Genomic DNA, 22,011 nt, shown 5'->3' on the forward strand with positions numbered 1-22,011 from the left:
GGAAAACTTCAGACTACCTCCCACCCCAAACCAAAGAGAAAATGGAATTGCACTTTATGCGACTACGTAAAGTAAAAAGAAGATATAATTTGAAACTTAAAATTTTCTAAATTAATATGTGAAACTTCTATTACATTCAATTCGATATAATCTAATTTTGCAAAGAAAATATTCGCCTATGAGCGCAATGATCCACAGCATATATTTAATGATTCGCAATGTTATTTGCTTCCACATTATCTCAGTCATTATAATCGGTAAAAAGTTTAAAGATTTCATTAAAGTAAATGACAAAATAAAGGCAAATACGTATTTTCGGACTTAATGTGAGTGTATATGTATTGCATGTATATTTTCATACGTAAATTTCTTAATGTATATTTCAGAGCGGATACTTTTTTGTAATGCTACAGGTAACTAATGGCACAGCAGTGGGGAAAGGTCTGTCTGATAGGACTGAATAATGCGTAACACGTTTGCCTATTACGTCATCAACCATATTAGTAAGCTTTTAAAGTAGTCTAAAAGTCTACTCAATTTAATTACACGGATTATATTCAATGGAATTACATTAAATTATGAGAAATTCGAAAATGGTTAACATGATTTGCACATAATTCACCTTTAAATATATTTTCTCATCATCAGAAGTTTTAGCAATTATTGATATACATACTATATTAACTGATTTACGTATATTTATATGCAGTCAATTAATATACGTATTAAATGTGTAATTAGTGTGAATATTTACATATGATTTGCATATAATAATTCCTTCTGTTTATTTAATTCCTTCTTGTGCTAACTGAGATCGTTTAAACGTTATCATTAAGGTAACTAGAACAACTTCTACCCAAGTAAGTTGATAGTCAAAATATTTAAAGAAACATGAATATATTCCTCTAAAACTGTTACAGATATGCATTAAAATTCATCACCAAATATTTCAAGTTTATATAATAATCACATACATAAGTATATATACTACAGCACAAATTTTAGGACCTTTATAAATTTATTTTTAATCTCCGATACTTAAGAACAGTTTTTAAGACCTGTTTAAAATTACAACGTTCGCATTTAGCAATTTATCTTTAAAAATACAACTCTCAGATTGCAACTTGATGAAAGCAGAGTATATGGAAAAAATGAGTATTTTATAAATCTTGAAAATATGTGCAATAATTGAAACGGTATCGCAGAATTCACAGAGAAGCTATGTAAATTTTTTAAAAAATGAATTAAGAGTTTTTTAATATTGACTACAGGTTTGTTTAGTTACAGGTCGCAGTAACCATAACGGCAAAAGAAACCTATTTTTGATAAAACATTTATTTGGTGGATTATTGGGGATCTATTGTAGATTCAGTTTTTATGCATTATTATTACATAATATTTTTTTAAAGACGCTAGTACCTAGAAATGAATGTTTAAACAAGAATTCTAGTATTATTTTTAATAAAAAAATTAGCCCAGAATTTAAAATAAATAAATTTTACACTTTAATATTTTCTTTTAATTAAAACCTAACTAATAACACTTAGGTTTTCTACCTCGAGAAATGTCAATGTCGAAAGTTCCTTTTCTTCAATCTATCACAAAAATACGCTAGGGACAGAAGCTCAACATTTCCTGCAGCTGTGCTGATTCCAGTTATTTTTCAATGTCTGAATTCTGAAAATACACTTTCACTGAGGCAATTTATTCTCATCAAAGTATAATAAATTTGTAAGACACTGTCTGCATTAAAGAAAACATCGTTTACTTCCCTTTCCACTATTTACACAATAGTTATTCTCCACTTCCCTCCCCCCTCCCGGAAAAGCTTTTTATGATACAGAAATTTAATGCTAACAACTGTAAGACTAGTTGTGCTTGGGCAGGATTAATAAATATGTTATAAACGCGATTCAGCGAATGTTTAAATTTTATGTATAATATAGTAGTCGGTTGCACATCCAGCCTTGTGCTCTGACATGCATTCGGTTTAGCCAGCCAGACTGAAGGCTGGCCGTGCGAGAGGCTATTAAAGTAAAAATAAAATAATAAACACTGTCGGTGTTAGAACAAAAGGTATATTGCAAGCATTTTTACTCACTAAAAATTGCACAATTTTTCCTTAAGCTATTTTTTAAATTTCAGATATTAACGCAATTTTTAAATTTGAATATCTCGTGCTCGAAGACATAAAAGACACGTTGATCTTCAAAATGTGCGTGCGGAACTAACATATCCATTGACTTCATTAATAGTTTTCAATATTAAGTTCATTAAACTCACATAAAATATCAAAAAACGGGAAAAAAAAATCTGAAATGTTTCAGATTTTAAATTACGTCCAAAGGGGCGTTTTTTAACATTTTGTGTGTTACCTTTCTTTATTAAATATCATGTTCCTCGCACTTAAACCATAAGATCCAGTGCAACAGCAATATCGCAAAATAGTTTTAAAACGAGCATATCTTTAGAATTTCCGATACAGAGACTCACGCGCTGGAGATAAAAATGTTTTTTCTGCACAACGTTGCCATTGCTCGCTTTGAAATCCTTGAGTTTGTTAATCAAAAATTCGTCAAAGTTTTAAAAAATAGGAAATCAATCATAAAACAAATTTCAAATTTCGTCTTCCACATGCTCATATTCGTTGGAGGATTACGTTATTCAAAATTCGATGACTCTATGTACCGTTGTTTTATCACAATACGAGAAATATACATACATTTATGCAGATTTTTCATTATTTAATTTCTTCAAATATAATGCAGGACTCTAACATTTTGTGGCAACAGTTTGAAAAGTGAACCGACATTTATGAGTCCGACGCAAAATGCCAAAACGAAACTAATAGTCCTTCGGGATTCAAATCCCTTTGGACTAATAAAAAAAAATAATAATAAATAAATAAAAAAAATAAATTCAGAATTCGGGCTGCAATGTGTACGTTTGGGTGCAAGACTACGGTGAGTTCAAACTTTGGTGTCCCAAGGGTGTCTTTCCTTGAGATGAACTTATATATATTTCACTTTTTAATAAACGAAGATCACTGACCTATTTTTAGTTTTTGTCTGAAATGATTATAAGCTAAATTTAACTGCAATAATACGTTTCATTTGAAAGAAGAGTTTAACCAAATACTGTGTAAAATGAATGAAGGATTCAACGCTAAATTCTCCATAAAATTCGTCGAATCCAACAAACACAAATTCTTATACATACAACATTCTTATACATTTACAAAACTCCACTTAACATGGATACACAGCTTTATACTGAACTAAACTTTTTTTTTCTTTTTTTCTCACGATCAAGTATTTTTACAGCTGGAATCTGCCACACAATATCATGCAAAAACTGACCTTAGCATATAACTTATCTTTCACCCGTCTATACTGCAGAACAATTCTGAATATCATTTTTCAATGCCGCGTGACTGCAAACTCTTGGTAGCTCGAGACTGGTCCTCATTCTTTTAAACATTTCTAAATGACTACTAAATAAGCATTATTTCACAAAAATCCATTTATTAAATCTTTCATTTGCAACTTCACACAAAAGTTTTTTTTTCCTTTAAAGATGCTTGTACTACAGACTGTTCTACTTAAAACCTTTAAATCCGGTTTTAGGTGGGAAAGGGTAACATTGAAGTGAGTGATTTAAATTCTGAAGCTCAGCCACACCCATTAAATGCAAAAATATAAAGATCAAGGGAGGGTAGCCTGAAAGATCCATAAAGCAAACAAGACATTACATAGCATATGCGATCCAATTCATTAAAGTACAGAAGAGTAAAAATATTTTGATTGACTGAAAGCAAATTATATCCATTTACGACTTATGTCATGTAACAAAATTATACTGATATCTCACTGCATATACGAAATCTTGGAAATAAAAAGCATGTATGAAAATGTATTTTAAATTACGCGAACAAGAAATGTTGATTTTGCGTGATAGTTCTAAACTGTCATTACGATCTGGAGGGATGAAACAAGATTAAATATTCATAACTCACATACGATCTCAAATGAAAAATCTGCAATATGTGCAGAATTATCTGTTATTTAGCTATCTTATCACCGAAAATACTACCCAGAGTGCATCAAATGAGGCGACCAATATTATATCTACAAGAAAGGCCGAACACAGCACACATACAACGAAGAATTACATATAAATAATACACACATCTTAAATTTCGGCAATCAGTCGGCCGCGGTTACCCACGTACTTTTCAAGGCGGTACTTTGGTACAAGTTACTACACTTAGGGTGGATATACAATTAAATTTCTTTGCACATGCATGATACATAGAACTCCCCCCCTGATAATCCTACTTCTGAAATTATGTAAAAGCTAACAAATGGATTACTAATGCAAACTTGAGTTTAAAACGTAAATCTCAAAACAAAAAACTAAGTGGAAATTATGAAGTTCAATTATGAAAATATGTCACTGATGGACTGCTCCCAAGAATGCAAATCTAAAGTAATAAAAATTACTTAGAAATTAAAACAAGTTCATGAATCCTAATGTAATTCACATCATACCGCAGTCTTCATTTGCTAAAATATGTTTAAAGACACCAGTATTACGGCAACAGTTTAATATAATACAACAGTTTAGTATAAAAATTTTATAGACTGAAAATAAACCCAAAAGCGTCTTCAATTTTTAATGCATAAAACATTTAAGTACAATATCCTACGGATGAAAACTTTAATTATTTTCACAACAAACACATAATGAGATCTAAAAGCATATAACTGAGTTTGAAAATAATCAATTTAAAACAATGTAGTGGTACGCATTCCATCACTATAGACATATCCTTAAAAGTCAAGCAACTATTATAACCACGCACAGGATTTGGAATTTCTAAACTCACCGATCACAAAATGCCAAAGAAAAAAACGACCACAAATATCCTTAGGAAGAAAAAAAAATCTGAAATTTTTTATAGTACGCTGACGAAAAATTGGTCCCAAATTTTATTAACACAGTATAATCCTTAAAATGTATCTTTCCAAAAGGATAATATTCCTCGCAAAGTTTAATTCAGAATGCAGAGTACAAGCGAAGACCTTGTTCTTTATAGTTCTGTATGCTACCAGTTATATACATGGAAAACAAAATTTAAAACGGTACATAACACCTCTACAGAGGTCATTAGAGAGGACATTAATTAGGTTAAACAAATTTCTAAAAGAATGGGCTACAGGCAACCTGAAAACAGAAAAACAGCACGTAATACTATACTATAGTTGATCTGAGATCGCGATGTTACGTGGAAAATTAGTAAAGGATACGATAAATTTCAAACAATATGATAAACTGTCAGACGATTAGTAACGTTACGAAAAACGCTGCTCTTAAATTCCAGACATTTTTATCTACATAAAACATCACAGAGTCTCAACATTTCTTAGCAGAATATCATTCTAAAAAGGAAATGAAACAGCAATAAAAAATTCGCACTCGATTAACTCTGGCGGGAGGGGGGAAAAGAAGGTCTGAGCTTTACAACAATAAATTAAATCACCGGCCAAAATTTTAGTTACGCAAATTAAAACAAAAAAATTTTGATTTAATTTCTGTTACCTTTAAAATAAGTTCAAGGATTTCAATCATAAATATTTGTGAGCTGAACCTGAACGTATTTTATTTTTGATCAAAGATTTATCAATGATACTTGCATCTGGTCGAAGATATCTGCATTTAAAAACTACTTTTATAAAATACTGGATTGTACAAATTTCTTTTGAGAAAAAGATCAACAAGGAAAAAAAGTATTTCATGATGAACGAACGAATGCAGTGGATGTGCGATATATTCCGGTAGGCGCAATTTCTATGATTCGCAAGATTTAATACGAAACAAACTTTATCACGACCGAAAATCAATCCATTAATGCACATTTAATCGGAGAAAGCTGTTATATATCCATTAAAAATTCAGCAGTTCATTTATTTCCTGCAGAAGAACACCGCCTAGTTTAATCGAAACCGAAAATACAAGTTTCGAAAACTTACTTACTTGGAAAACTTTTCACAGTTGCACTATCCGCTCAAGTTGGTTGTAGAGAAGAAACATAAAACCCCAACTTAATTCGAATAAAAACTTGAGCGTAGAGAAAAAGTCCGCATCGACCAGCACCCGCACGACCAGTTCGCATCCCCAGTCCAGACAGCGTTAAGCCTAAATCGGGCTTGACCTTCCTTTGGAAACGGAGTTTTCCCTCAAGACACCAAAAAAGACCGTGGTCACTCTCCAAGCCTGAATCACAAGACCTCATCCTATGCCCGTCGAAACACCTCTGCTGCTCTGGGTGCGATAGAGAATGCGGTGCAAGTGCAAGCCGCGGGTTGCCGCAATGCTCGTCACGCCATCGCCAAAACAGATTTCCGCCAAATGATCGCCAAGGTCGGTTCTTTACTTTCAATTATGCATTGTCAGACTTTTTTTCTCCTTTTTCTTCACTACTCGTATCAGGCATAGCGTAATGGTTTTTCCGGAATCACACAATGGTAGACTATCTGCATCAGTGCGCTTTGAAAATGTGTTATGTGCCAAGGTTAAGACAAGCAGTGAATAAAAATGCCTCAAAAGCGGCTTTGTGACGTTGAATTAAGCACTCATTGAGAAGTGGTAAGATATAGGGAGTCTGAAACCAGAGCTAAATAGTATTGCTTTCAAATCAACGTACTATCAGTCAGTTAAAATATTGAATTCTTCTATAAACATTTCATATATCTTTGCGTAACGCCTGAATTTTGTTTACAACTTAAAAGGAGCAAAATCATTGCGAATTAAAATATTTATAGATCGCTTTCCGGATTATTTTGAATACAAAATTAGATTATTTTATCGGTTTGTAACAAGACGAAAAACTTAATCACTTTTCAAACTGAAGAGCGAAAGGGCCTGGCTTCATTATCTTAGAATAAAGGTTATATGGCCGTCCAGACAGTATAATTGTTGGGGTAGCCTACTCCGATAACGAAGGGCCCGGTTTCGAATTTCCGAGACAACATGCCTGTAACTATGCGCCCTTTCATAGGAGGTAACGGTAGCCCACCTGTTATATGCTTTCACAATAAAGTAGCCACCACTTCTAGCCTTAATAGTGGCCAAGCCTGAGCCTTAATAGTGGTCAAGCTTGAGTGCCCGGAAGTGGGAAAAAACCGGATAACTTTGTTATATGTTCTAAGCATTATAAAAATGCTCTTTTTAGTTTCTTAAACGTAATTTGCTAGTTAGGTAAACAAAAGGCTAAGGCATTTTACATTAAGCATAACATCTTTCTTAGTTATGGCAACAATCATTATGTGGAAGAATTATCATACGATAAATTAAACTATAGTTGCATTTGTACCAATAATAAATAACTCAGGGTTTGAGAGATTCTCTTTGAAATTTCGAGCGTATATTGAAAATATTTTGAAATTCTCTAACAGTTACCTTTTTCAACACTTCTAACTAGATGGAACGTTGGAGAATTTTAATAGTTAGCTGATAGTGATAGTAAAATAAACGTTCTTTAAAAAGATGCACATTTTATTAAAACGTTTACTTCATTTTGGCAGCTTGAAATTTCCAAAGTAAAAGTATTTGAGTGGAGTTGCACTCAAGGATGTGCTCTATATACTGGTTTACGGATTAGAAACTCATAGGTGAGGTGCATATACAGTAGAACGAATTAAATTCATGTGTTATTAATTTTTTAGCCCAAAAGAGACGTTAGTCACCAAAAGAGACGTTAGTCACCAATGGGATGTTAGTCTCGAAACGGCATTTTGCGTTGAATCACTATAAACGGCGTATCTGTTTTCAAATTGTGGCCACCAAATATATCGCCCTGTATTATATTTAAAGAAATTAAATTATGGAGAATTTTTATGAATGTATGCATGTTTCTTGCATTGTGAAAAAACAATGATATCTAGAGACATCGAATTCTGAATAACGTAGCCCTCCATAGGTGATTTATGACTACATGGGTGTTTTTACGGTTTCCCCTGCTAGAAAACAAACCAACTCTGCTTAAGAAATTCTTCATAAAGGCATTTTCCTGCTAGACAGGTAGTCATCTTTTAATTTGCCATAAGGAAATAAACGAACAAACAATCTTTTTGCTATTCTCGGAGTTTCATTAATTGGTTGTTTTTAAAGCCTTCAATTTAATAACTTCATCTTCTCAGAGCGATTAATGAATTGTTGAAATACGACTTTGAATTACGTTCATTGGTTCAGTGATTCATTATTTAAGTTATTGATCACAAGACCACCAATACTTCTGGACTTTAAATTGTACCGTAGCCGTGTTCAACGTAGCGGTGCTGGGGCGAAGAGGCTGCTGAGCGCTTCCGAAGATTGTCGAATGAAACGTATGATAAAATCCCGAAGTGATACCTTGTCGGGGATATCCGAATGTGCCCAACCCTTAGGTGCCGGCTTATCAGACTTGTAATATCATGCTATGTTATTTTATTAACTTTTCATACCACTTTATATGTTTTTCAATATTACATCATCTATTAAAATGTTTTAGATTAAGTCTAACAACATCCATTTTAAACTGACAAAAGGAAACAGCGATTTTGAAAGCACTCTCATTTTTGTAACACGAGTTGATATCCCGGCAACGAATACGTGTGTATTAAGTATCTTAGATTTAACGGCTAAAAGTTAAGAGTTTTTTTCCTTCTTGTTTAAAGAAACGGTTTTTTGTTTAAGGAAAGAGCTAGGTCTCGTGACTATGTAATGACAATTCTCTGATATTCCCTTTCCGTGACGCAAAAGCTGAACATGCAATCTTAACGGAAAAATGCAAAATAATAAGATAGTTCAACGTGTATTAGAAACCAGGTAGAACATGTTTACACGCTAATCTTGAAATAGCATTCCGATATTTACCTTGTCTTCTCATAATTAGGCAATAAGAATTTGAAATTTATACAATTTAACATACTCCGTTTTTCGACATATGATAGTTATCCAAGTCTGTAACTTACAGAGCTTTGAAGTCATATCTATGTCATTTTCTAAAATATTTCTTTCAGGGAAATCAGTTTGTTTTAAACAATACAGTAATTAGTATTAATTTAAGGTTTTTGATGAAAGGCTAAATTTAATAATTTCTCATTGAAACTAATGAAGTCTCTAAATAAGAATATTTTCACTTTTTACATGTACTCAAAAACATAAAAGTAGCACGTGTCGATATTGTGCTAGTGAGATGAAGATTGCTTTTTAGTTCACTCAGATCTAAACACTAAGCCGAGTATATCCATATGCAGGTCGCATATAACCCAAGAACTCTCCAATTCGGTCTGCGTCATATAATAGAAAAATGAACGGAGAGTGAGAAGATGTGATGTTGACTTCCAGAAAATAAAAACGTGTTGGATGATTTTTAATAACATCAGAACTTATTCTAATGAGCTAAACAATCTTTCAGAAAGTTAAAAGAAACTAAGACGAGTAAATGAAGCTTTATAACATGACATTATTCAAAAATTAAACTGAAATTACTACAATCTTTATTACCAGAATCCTTACTGCTTGATTTTTCTGGCAAAGCCATACAAATGGCTAAATATATATATATCACTGAACGTCAGTTTATCAATAAATTTTAACAAAAGATTTCATAAATTCAGGAAACATTATTGTAGCTGCTCCTTTCTCAGTCAACATCAAGCTTACCTGCAAATCTTCTAGCGAAATAACAGTTAGATATGCAATATATAGAAAAACTATCTAAAGAAAAATATGCAGCGCCTCACAGGCAATTTTAGTTTGTTTATGATACCTCTTTACAAAAGCATTGCATTCAGAAAGAATTTTTTTCCTTGCATGATGTGCAAACCTTAATTCAAAATTAAAAATAAAAACCTTTTTGATGAATGTCTATAACATAATCTTCGGAATCCACATGAAACCAGATTCTGATGCACTTGTGTTGACAAAAATCTCTTCATGTTTACATTAAAAAGTACATAGTGTCTTCTCTCTTAATAAATATCCTTTGGCTAAAAATCTAAAAGAAATTGTATCATATGCAATAATAACATACCTGATATTTTGAGCACAAATAATTGCTAAAGTTTGAAGGTCGCGCTTTTTTATCAGACACGGTGAGGCCTTCGGCTCTCCCTTATTGGTCTCTGTGGCTCAGAATACTAAAAGTTTCGACATTCTTGCAGAAAATTAAAAATCTCACGTGCTATTAAAAAAAAACCTAATTTATCTAGTATGCTTAATGAATTAGTTAATTTATCTAATATGCTTCCTAGTTATGCTAAATAAACTGATTTATGTCACTTTTATCTAGTCATTCAAAATCTTAGATTTTAAATTCTCATGAGAGAAAAAGTTTTAAGAATCGGGAAGCTTTACCAAAACTCTGTAATAAGATAACACTACAGAAATATATAATTATTTACTGTATTATATTTAATAAACACTCAACATAATAAATAGCATCAGAAATGATAGGATGCTAAAATATATTTGACTCTCGTAATACGAAAGTTGATAGAGAATTAAAATTTGCTTCTTATGGCCGAAATTGGAGAATTATTTTGGAATATCTTTAGGGCACAAATTGTAGTAATGTATATAATTTCTAAATGAATGATTTTTCGTTGATGTTTCGGTTTTTGTATTATTTGCCATTATGCATTTCACATTTCAATTATGTTTATTTACCGTACGTTAAAGTTTTAGCGATCAACTGAATTATTTATTTCGATATCGAGTTATAACAAATGCTCAATGATGGTTTTACAATTTCCGGTTTTCTATGAGTCCCATAAGTTACCGAATTTAGTTCAGTTATAGTGCATATCTGATACAAAAAGGCCATTCAGAGTTCCATATGATTTGTTCTTCAGTACTTGTTGCATCTAAAAGGTGATGCAAGATATTCAAAGATATTCATATTTGTATATGTTGTGTTATAGTCTAAGAAACAGCGCACACTTTCAGACGTAGCCATTCCTGGGAGGTGGCAACCAAGACATGTTTCACTATACTTATATTTGAAAAATGTAAAGTAGAATTCCTATGAATTATTGGAAAAACCCACAAATGAAGCATATTTCTATAGCAATTGTTCTCTTTCCATTCAACTTCAATAAAAGCATACCTTGACGACACTATCAGAACATTACAGACAGACCAGATGGAATATACATTGGGACTGAGGAATTTCGTGCGAATTATTTGTATGGGGCGACTAGTAACATAACTGAAATCACAAACTCCATTTGATGTAAAATTATAATTACAATAAAGTGTAAAAAATGTTAACTGTTTTAATTAAATGATCCAGTTACAAGTAATCGTATAAAAATCTAAGGTTTGATAGAATAAAGCAGGTGGACACAAAATTAAATAAAACATTTTGCTTGATTTCCAGCTTTGTTTTCACTTTGGAACGTTTGAAGAATTAATCATCATACAACAGACAAGCTCCATATGTTAAGTACTTTGAGCTTGTTAATCACTTTTTGCAGGTTATTTGGCATAATTTAAAAGTAAATTATTCCTCTGATTGTAATCAACGAATATATTAGTTGTAATCAGCGAAACAAAAATAATAATAAGATAACCAGGTAAATTTTATCTCTGGAATTAAAATTAAATAGTTGAATTTTTGCATAACAGTCGACTAAAATAATTTTCAGAACATGTTATTTTTATACACTTAATGTTTTATGATGTCTAAGATTACAGTGCAAGTCTAATAAGTTTTAGCTTATCCATATGAAATCTTACCGAAGTATATGTTTATTATGATGACTGATTTATATCAAAAATAATATTCTAATGAATAAAAATGGAAGTAATGGAAAATGACTCTTTGGACTCTCTGAAAGAAGTAGTTAAAACTGGTAATAGAAAATCAGAAATCTATTTGAATCATTATTATGGAATTTATCAATCAGAATCGAGATGTCACAGTCTGAAGGGTATAAAGCAATCAAAAAGCTAATTGTTTTGAATTATGAATGTGCGAAAACACTTTTTAGTTTGGAAAATAATCAGTTTGACATACATGACATTTTGTGCAAAGGTCGCTCGGAAATATCAGGAAGCAATTTGCTGAGTGCTTTGTAAAATTCATAAAAACAACGAAAAAAAAAACATTCGATGCAAATTTTCTTAATAACACTAGGAATGTATCATGAGTCATCTTTAGTTTCAATAAAAAATCATTTGCTTAAACGCAAGATATTGGCGAGCAGATTAAAACTTTTAATATGTTTCACATTTCAGCTTCTTTTGGTGTAAATTTCAGCAAGACAAATTGGGATTCCTCTTCTTCAGAAAAAATATTCGAATAGAATAGCATTTGTCCTCGACGAAGAGAGGCTTACTTCAAAGAAGTATGATTTCCATTAACTTGTATCTGAAAATCAAAATTACAAAAAGTAAAACATTTAAATACTGCTTTTTATTATGACTTATTTCTTTACTTGTCATATTTAGGTAACATTTTTTTAAATATTTTATTCTGTTATATGCTACATAAAATGAATTTTGGTTTTGGTTTTTCTGATGTTTGTTTGAAACAGGGGGTGAAGAGTGTGAACCAATTCGTTTTGAAATACCTTTAATGACTGAAGTTGTTTTCGTATCCCATATTCAGATCGCCAAATTTATAAAGGATTAACGTTGGTAGAAACCATTGATTCTTACGTTTTTCACAGACTTTGCATGCGAATAGTGATAGTGTGACTTTTGTGCTCTCAACTGTCCGAGATTTAAATCTACGTTAATCACAGGATGTTATATGAAGAAGAGAAAACCTCGCAAACGAAATTTAGAATAGATGAATTTCATATTCTAAAAACTTCGCATAATTTACTGAAAAAGAAAATGTTGTTAGAATGTATTCACTTTAGCAACATTTTCAACATTCATAGTTTTAATACAAAATGCCTTATATATGTAATGAATAATCGATTACTGACTTTATTTCGGGGGGGGGGGGTAATAAAACAGCCGTGCACATGGAATATTCAGAGGTCAAGTCAGAGTTACAAGTCGTATATTTGCTTAGTTAAATTGCAGCTTTAACCGGTAAACATACTACTGACAGATATACACCTCAGTAAACTAATGATTAATTTATTATGGATTTTCAATCCTTCGGATAGTTACTCATTATTGTTTTTTATTTAATAACGCATTCATTTAATATGAGGCTACAGTTATCATTAAAATTATTAATTAGCACTTAGGATGAATGGTAAATTTACTTTCACTATTTTATGTAATATATCAGTAATAGCTTTTCAGAAATTAAGGTATTTATCATAACTATCTTTTATTTGTGTTTTTAGTGAATTCGTTCACTTGCTCTGAGGCAGCAGTTTCACAGTTTGCAAAATTTTTACATAATTGCAGCTTCATCATATTCCAGAACCGCAATAATCCTTGCATGCAATTTAGAGCATATGGTTTACAAAATCGTCTTTGATAATCCCAAAGGGCATTTTGCGTTGATTCACTATAAACGGCGTATCATTTTTCAAATTGTTGCCATCAAATATTATCTCCTTGTATCATAGTTAAGGAAATTAAATAATGAAGAATCTGCACAAATGTCCGCATTTTTCTCGCATTGTGAAAAAACAACGGTACCTAGAGCTATCAAATTTTAAATAACGTAGTTTTCATCCGAACATGGGCACCTGGAAGCTCAAATTGTGAATTTCGGATTTGTTTTATTATTTATTTCATATTTTCTAAAATTTTAATGTATATTTCATTAACAAATTCAGCGACAAAGCAAGTAGTGACAAACACTGTATGGAAAAAAACATTTTTATCTCCAGCATTGTTGCTGTTGAATTGAATTTTATAAGCACCAAAAACGTGATATTTAATAAATAAAGTAAGCGCACAAAACGTTAATAATAAAAAGACAAAAAACGTTTTCTAAAGCCATCTTAGCTAGAAATCTTAACATTGGTATGCTGAATTGAAATAAGATTGGCAAAAATAAAAAAAAAAAAAGCAAAAATGCTAACACTTAATGCTGCATCGGGAATTCTAAACGTATACTGCTATGCTGATTTTAAAATTTTGTAATTTTGCTGTTGGATTGTAAATAACACAAGTGCGAAGAAATTGATTCTTAATAATAAAGCTAAAAAGACGAATAAATGGATTAGTAGGAGTGAAATGGAATAGTAGACTGGTAGACTGCGAACTCAGTGAGAGCGTAAAAAACCTTAACAAACCCTTTTGGGTGACCGTTAAAATCCGAAAACTTTCAGTTTTTAAATTTATTTATTTTCAGTTCCTTAATCCAGTATATTGGTAAATAAAATGTCTTTTCTATTAAAAAAACGTTTAACCTTTTAAACTTTTAAAGCACTTATTATTTTCCCTTTCGAACAGCAAAGATTTTAAACTAATGCATTTCCTTAACCGCACGATAAAAATAAAATCCAAATACAACAAGTCTCCAAATTTTAAAAATGTTGTTGCAGTTTATTATGGCAAAGCACTTTAGGACTATCTTCTTAAGGAAAGAAATGCCTTCATGGAGAATGTTTTAAGGGAAATACTTTGTATTCATGCCAAACTAACTGAGAAAAGAAAATTTCTCAGGCAATCAGTTCCTTCACCGGGATTCGAGAACTGCCATTGTTCAGTCGCCTTATCCACTAAGCCTCTGGTGGGTACGCCTATTAATGTTTTAAACTTCTAATCATCAACTATCTTCATGCACAATTTTAAATCTTCCATACTTTCATCAAATAAAGAATTATATCTCTCTCTTTAGTGAATAAATAATTAATAAAAAATCAAAAGGATATCCAGATGTGTATAATATGTGAATGCCATTAAAAGGTTTGTAGCTCTATGAGAAACTTCTAGGTATTCTGCATCAATCTACTACTAAATTTAGGAGCTGCTTTTGCTTAAATTTAGATTTTATCGTCAAATCTGTTGATATGCCGGTTAGCTGTTCCCTTTCCTTCACCAGAAAGCCTTCTGATTTACCGTAGTACTCGAACGGACCGCATAAGGTGTTCCATGAAAGCAGGCATGCGATGAATCTTCTACTCTGCCAAATGTTTTGGCACCCATTGCGCACAAACCTTGCGGTATCGCAAACTTTCACGCAGTATTGTGTGCACTCTTCTTATTCTCATAGACATTTCCTCTGCTATTTCTCGAGTGGTGATTCGCCGATTCATTTTCACGAGATGGTCCACATCTGCAACTGCTTCCTGGATGATCACCACATGCGCTTGACCAGGTCGTGGCCTGTTGTCAGTACTGCTTCTTCCACTACAAAAATCCCTACACCATTGGGATATTGATCCATTTCGTACACATTTTGAATTCGACAATAGATTTCAGAAGCACTCACATTTTCCGCTGTTAAAAATTGACACGAACGATCCCTGTTAACGTGCTTCGATGCTATCACACACGCATCTGGCAGGATCTGATGATATCGCATGCACTCAGAGCACTCTGCGCCTTCTATAGTCGCATGTATAGCCATCTTTCTCTACAAATTGTCTGAGTTATTACAGCAATGCCACTTTCATTTGAACGGCCGTTATATCACAAAATGTATCTTCATATTTTTTAGTTAATAAACACTAGCCAACTACTGTGAGTACTTTATAATTTTGTTTTTTAATTTTTAGTTTTGACTGGTGAAACTCCGAGGTTTGACTCATGAGATCTCATAACTCTATGGACACAACTGAAGACCGTCTAAAACATAAGGCATCTATTTCTGGAGATATTCACAGGAAAATAAGGTTTGCGCATATAATATATGTATTTGATATGCCGATATTGTTCTAAAAGGGAAGTAATTAAACTGCTTTAAATGGTAAAATATAAAATAAAACTTTATAATTCATTTTCTTTCAAAATAAGTAGAAGTCAGTGTTTAAATGGTATGTTATCTCAAGACATTTCTTGATGATAAATCTCAGTATGAGGCAGATATGGTTTTCAGATCAGAATTTTAAAAGAAAAACATCTTAGATTCGGAATATTGTAGTAAATGTTTTCATTGGTGATTTAGAATAAAATTTATTAGGCTGATGAAACAGTTGTTGTATAAGGTACTTCTCCCGCCTTCTTAACGAGCCTCCGTGGTATAGTGGTCTGCACGCTCAGCGCGTAATTGAGAAGTCCGCTGTTCGATTCCCGGCGAAGGCGTTGTTAATTTTTACTCTTTCCTGCTTCCAAAAAATACCTAATGTCTCTACAGTTGATTAAAGCTCACTTATCGTACGTATAGTAAGTCCAAGTCCCCGAAATTCCTCGCAGCAAGGAGCGCAAAATTTCGCCTGTCATTGGCAACAACCTTGAGCACCTTACAGGTGACAGGACGATTCAGCTCAGTTCCGCCCCCTAATTTTGATGGAGAGCACCCGGGGTCCGAGGGACTCCCACCCCTGTTCCCCTACCACTAACCTCTCGAGAAGACTTTCAGTTCGCCACATATTTAGAGTGTCCCCATGCCACACGAACACTATACTTTTACAAAAATCCATGCCTTCTCCGGGACTCCAGCCCCGGCCTTTTGGCCCGACAGTCAGCGACGCTAACCACTATAGCGGTTGGGCGGCGGTTGATGAATTTCTGTATGCTTACACAGTTCTTGTGCTAATAAATTTAAAAAAAAAAGAATCTATCCTTTTTAAAAATTTTATTGCATGCATTTTAAACACACCAGCTGACACATTCTGGAAGGAATGGAGCAACAATTTAGTAAGACAACCAATAGCATTAAAAAAAGTTGACCAACATCATACAGCGGTGTTCCGAAAATGTTTCATTTTTTAGAATACCACAACTTTAAGAATTAAGATTTATTCAGATCAATTTCTTATGACTAAATAGAATCTTAAACTGAACAGATCTACTCAACTTTTCCATATTGACTTCTACTTATCCCATGGAATGCACTTCCTTTGAGAAACCTTTTGAACTCTGGGGCATAGACATGCCAAAGCGTAATCATATGCACAGTGTATCTATTTACAGACAAGAACCTATTTGATTTCAAACCTTTGAATATCATTACAATCATATGTGAATTGATACGGCTCAAAACCTTATACCTCGCAAGGTTGCTTTATAAACATTGTCATCTCTATAAGTGCATCCCCCTCTCCAACTTTTATTTAATTCTTCATAGTGTTACTTTTATGTTATATTTCACATATGCCTTTCTTATGTTGCCACACATTCATGAAAATGACATTATTAATTATGGCACAATACAAAGTTCTTTCGTAAATTACTGCAAGAAACTATGTTCCTACAGAATCTTGTGCATATCCTTATAATAGCGAACTGCATATGTCACAGTGTAGTACTTACACAACTTATCTATGTTTACGTTAACTATATAATCCATGTTATTATAACAACATTTAGTTCTTAAGGTTGCAAGCTATTATGCTCATAAGTATTGACTTTCATTTTTGGTGTACTAATGATAGAAATCTACTTTCATTCACTGAAAATATTACTGTGTATTAGTAATAGCGTATAAAGATTTTTATAACAGCATTTCTTATATGTAACAGTACAAATTAGAGAATTCGTAATCTAAGTATCAAATATACGGTATATCATCGGATTGTAACTGAATTCATAGTGTTGTAACATATATAATGCCGAAGGTTGAAGTTGTAACCGTATTTAGCTTGACCTTTGTACAAGTAAATTTGTAAATCACAAGATTTTGTAACCTTAACTTTGCACTAGCGCAAGATCATTTTTACTTTGTTTCTTCTTCACAACTGTTTATTTTCTTATTGTATTAAGCTTATAATAACTGAATGTTTTTTTTTAGTTGCTTCAAGCAAAGATGACAATGTAATTATTTTTGGATTGTGACTCTGTAACTCGATTATGTTAAATTAATGCCTGTCTGATCTGCCTTGATCAATTGAGGCTGTGGCGGAGCTTGTAGTAGACTTCCACTGATCGGCTACTATTCCGCTTAGTAATCTTTTAGATAATCTTAGGTCGGAAGCCTGCTATGTGCTATATGTATGCATCAGTATCCTATCTTGTTAAACAACAAATGTTTTTTTCACGAGTATTTCATGTTTATTAAAATAAATAAATAAATTTGTTAAAAAAATCTGAAAGCTATCAGATTTTATATTGAGCTTAAAGGGACCTTTCTAAGCTTTTGTGTGTTACACTTCTTTTTTTATTAAATGTTCTCTGCACACAGAAATTTGCATTTTTGTGTTGTTTCGGCTTAACGTACATTTGTCAAAAATTAAGAATTGCAATTAGTTTCTGTAGCATGTAGGTTCCGTTGATATGTGTCAAAAATAAAATAAAAAAGATCTCAGAAATTAAGCACTTTAATTATTAAAAATATGATTTAGGAGAAAGAACCAACACATTTCGACCACAAGTTTTTATATATTGCGCAATATTTTGACCTTTTAGGGACGCATCTGGTCCTGGGCTCATGTTAATGGAAGACAACCGCTTGTCCACTTTCGGCTTAGCTAGTCGACGATTACATGGAAGTGTGGATATTCGCCGTATGGATTGACCACGCAGAGTTCCTGACCTTAACCCTATATAATGTGTCTGAGACGCTCTTGAAAAGGCAGTTTCATCTCGTTATCCCCCTCGTACAACTACCCTGTAGTTGAAAACTGATTTACAGCAAAACTGGTCTCGACTGACACAGGGACTCCTGAATTGCCTGCTGTCTAGTATGCCATCACGTTACACGGCCTGTCTGTCTACGAGAGGGGATAATACCTCCTATTAGACTCGATTTCAATTCGATATCATAACGTGGGTTCTGGACATTGCTGCAATATGGGCTTTACTGATAATTACTTTTGATCGGAACATCTCTTTCTCTCTTATAAACGCATAGTCATACTAAATTTCTATGACATCTGTTAATTAGTTTTTCAGAAATACAACAGTGTGTGCAAATTCTCCAAAGTTTGCACACCAGTGTATTTGAGCGAATTCTAGTTGATGCTGTATGATTGATAACATACTCAAAAATCGTTTCTTACTCAGTTCCATAATTTACACCAAAATGTTTCACTATACATTCAGGTAACTATGAACTTTAAATTGATGCCATAATAAAAGCGCTTACAATTTCAAGGGTGACAAGTGAATATGAATAAATATTATATTCTTAACAAACAATAAATGGGACACCGCTTTTTGTTAGTCCATATGGTTCCCTCTTCTTCAAGAAGCAGAAACATAAAAGTTATTTTAAAATCGTAGCTGGAGTTTTATGTCCTTAACTATTTATATATTTCCAATTGCCAATACTTTTATAATAAAGTAGAGAATATTACAAGAAGAATATGAGGTCTAGGGATTGATGTAAGGGTTCGATAAATATGGATTTTATATTTTTGTGTAATCTAGGTAGAAAAAAAATGCCCTATTTGTAAAATCTTAACTTTGTTTGAGAAAGTTAAATCTTTGCAATTTCATGTAAAAATTATTAAAAAGAACATTTTACTAGGAGTGGCTTATAAACTTAAATTATTAGTGTTTTTTTCCCAATACTAAAATTCAACTTGCAAAATGAGCAAATGTTTTGCAGCTGTTCATATTCCTCAAATTTTTAGAACTTTTAGCGTATATTTAATTTGGATATAATTAATATTGTGCATAGAAAAATGATCTATGTCAGTAAAACTTTGTTCTCTAATATCTCCCCAAATCATTATAAAGCTGATTTTTTACCTAGCTTTGACTAGTACTGTCAGGAATTTCTTTCGTATATTATGCTGTAAGTTTGCCAAAAACATAGATTGATAAAAATATTCAATAAAGGTGTTACTTGGTAGTAACTTATTTCCTGAATGTTTATAATAATTTTCTCAGAAATTATTATAAACATATTTATTTAAATCAAATTCCAGTATTTAAGATCAGTCCACCAGTGGCCGAGCGGTAAAGTCGCTTAATACTGGTAGTTTGGTCCAAGGTTCGAATCCTGAGAACGGGCTGGCTGATTGGGCATTTCAGAGGTTTTCCCCATGTGTAAAAGTTTATATGATCCAGTTTCCCCTGGAAAGTTCTCCACGAAAGCATTCCTCCTCTTAGGCAGATAGCCCTGGAGGCTTCGCTGTAATCACGTAAGACCAAAACCAAACCAATGTTCAGGTGAGGTTAACATTCCATTATTCGCAAAACAGCTAATAGGAAATATGTTTTGTTTAGAAATTTTATTATTCTGCTTCAGTTATTCCGAAATTTAAATACTTTGTTACGATAGACATTCTCAGCAAACAAGAGACATAATTTTAAACATATCATCTTTATGCAAACAGTTACATACCTTGGAGGGTTGTTTACATACCGATATGTATCAAGTAGGATAAAACAATGACATTTGTCCTTGTTATCGCAATTTCTACCAGATAACCTTGATACATAAGATAAGAAGATCCTTGTCTGTAAGATAATCATTTGTTCCGAAATCGTCTTGGAATATAATATACACAAATTATATTTTCAGTGCTACCAAAAATAAAACAAAAACCGTCTTCCAATGTTTCTTTCTTTCACCATTTTAACCCCCATAAATATTTATAAGAGTTATTTTTAACTATCTGATTTCCTTATTTTATATAGTTATATACTTTTGCAATTATGTCCATTGCCATCGGAGTAGAAATGAAATGTAAATTATTTTGTGTAACATTTTATCAACCATAAACATTTAGACTTATTTTAAACTACCTGATTTCCATATTATATACATTTATATGTCTGTACCTTTATTGCCATCGGAGGGGAACTGAATTTTAAATTATTTGTTTTAATGAAAAATGATTTACTATCATGCATAGCAATTGCGCGTTTGCAGCTATTTGTATATTTTGTACGTTCTTTTCAGACGAACTATAAACGCTAAAGCCATATTAAAAGACATATTAAAATAGAAATGATTACTATGCTACATAGGCCTAGAAAGTTTACTAGGTTAAGTTATTACAGTTGCTCAGTAGGATTTTAGAGATTATGAATGTGCAATAGAAATTATTTGCTCAGAGCATTAGTGAAGAAACATGTTAGATGTAAGATATATCAGTAATGGTACTTCTTTGTTAAAGAGACAATCACGCTTAGTCGGCAAAATTAGCGAATTAATTTCGTTCTCTGTAACGTGCAAATTTCAAAAAATTGCCAACAGTTTACACGATGACCGTTTTAAAAAGAAGCTATAATAATAACAAATTGAGTTAAACCTTGTTCTAGGCAGCGATCTGGAAAATGACATTTGAATGGCAAAAAATCCAAATGCTAACAGTTTGTTTCAATATAGGGCCATCGGTGACACAATAAATGATATTTTTCAAACATATTTTAGGCCTATTTGCTTATAAACTGCATATAATTAAAAGTAACAAATATGATCTACATCTACGTAATTAAATTTCCCGTTTCCTGATGTTAAGATTATATATTTATAACAAATATAATTTCATAATTTCACTAAATATTTTTCCGATTCCGATTCTGTATCCTAAAGTTGGCTTTAATACTTATAATATTTTGGTTTTAATTATCTTTAGGACTTTGAACATTATTTCTAACATCCATAATTGGACATTATTCCTAAGATCAAGATATGATTTTCTGTCTTTGACAAAAAGTCTTGGTACTTCCTTGTACTGAGCTCTTTATTTATTTTTACTTATTTGTTTATTTTTAATTCCATCGACGGGCTTCAACAGGCTGAAACTTACAGCTGAGCCAGCTGTTCCGTCGATGGCGGAAAGAAAAAGTGCTTCCTTGTTAAAGCGCCACGGTACACGTTTTGGCAGAATTTAAAATTAATTTGACTAAAATTAGAATATTCTATTGCAGCCTTCAAAAAAGAAGAAAATAGCAGTGTTTTGTCTGTGCGAGGAGTAGAATAACGTTTATTTAGCTTTGTAGAGACGAAAGTTCAGCAGTTTTTGATGTTAGACAATGAAATCTTTT

General features: G+C 32.3%; 2 long non-coding RNA genes across 6 annotated transcripts in view; one reads left to right on the forward strand and one right to left on the reverse strand.

Moving 5' to 3' along the window:
- Positions 1–6,314, reverse strand: part of LOC118186347 (uncharacterized) — a 294,871-nt gene extending 288,557 nt beyond the window's left edge. For all 3 annotated transcript variants that reach the window (XR_015041194.1, XR_015041196.1, XR_015041199.1), the window contains exon 1: positions 6,037–6,314. This is a non-coding gene — a long non-coding RNA (uncharacterized LOC118186347). The remainder of the gene's footprint in view (positions 1–6,036) is intronic.
- The window catches only part of LOC118187111 (uncharacterized), a 274,560-nt gene that overhangs the window by 212,124 nt on the left and 40,425 nt on the right, over positions 1–22,011 (forward strand). For 2 of the 3 annotated variants that reach the window (XR_015041201.1, XR_015041200.1), the window contains exon 2: positions 15,687–15,803. This is a non-coding gene — a long non-coding RNA (uncharacterized LOC118187111). Of the gene's footprint in view, positions 1–11,753; positions 12,396–15,686; positions 15,804–22,011 lie in introns of those variants that run through there. The other variant, XR_004757890.2, reaches the window with a different exon arrangement.

Source organism: Stegodyphus dumicola, chromosome 5 (genome assembly GCF_044657685.1).
Source record: "Stegodyphus dumicola isolate Sdum_Otavi_A_Nest chromosome 5, ASM4465768v1".
Lineage (NCBI taxonomy): Eukaryota > Metazoa > Arthropoda > Arachnida > Araneae > Eresidae > Stegodyphus > Stegodyphus dumicola.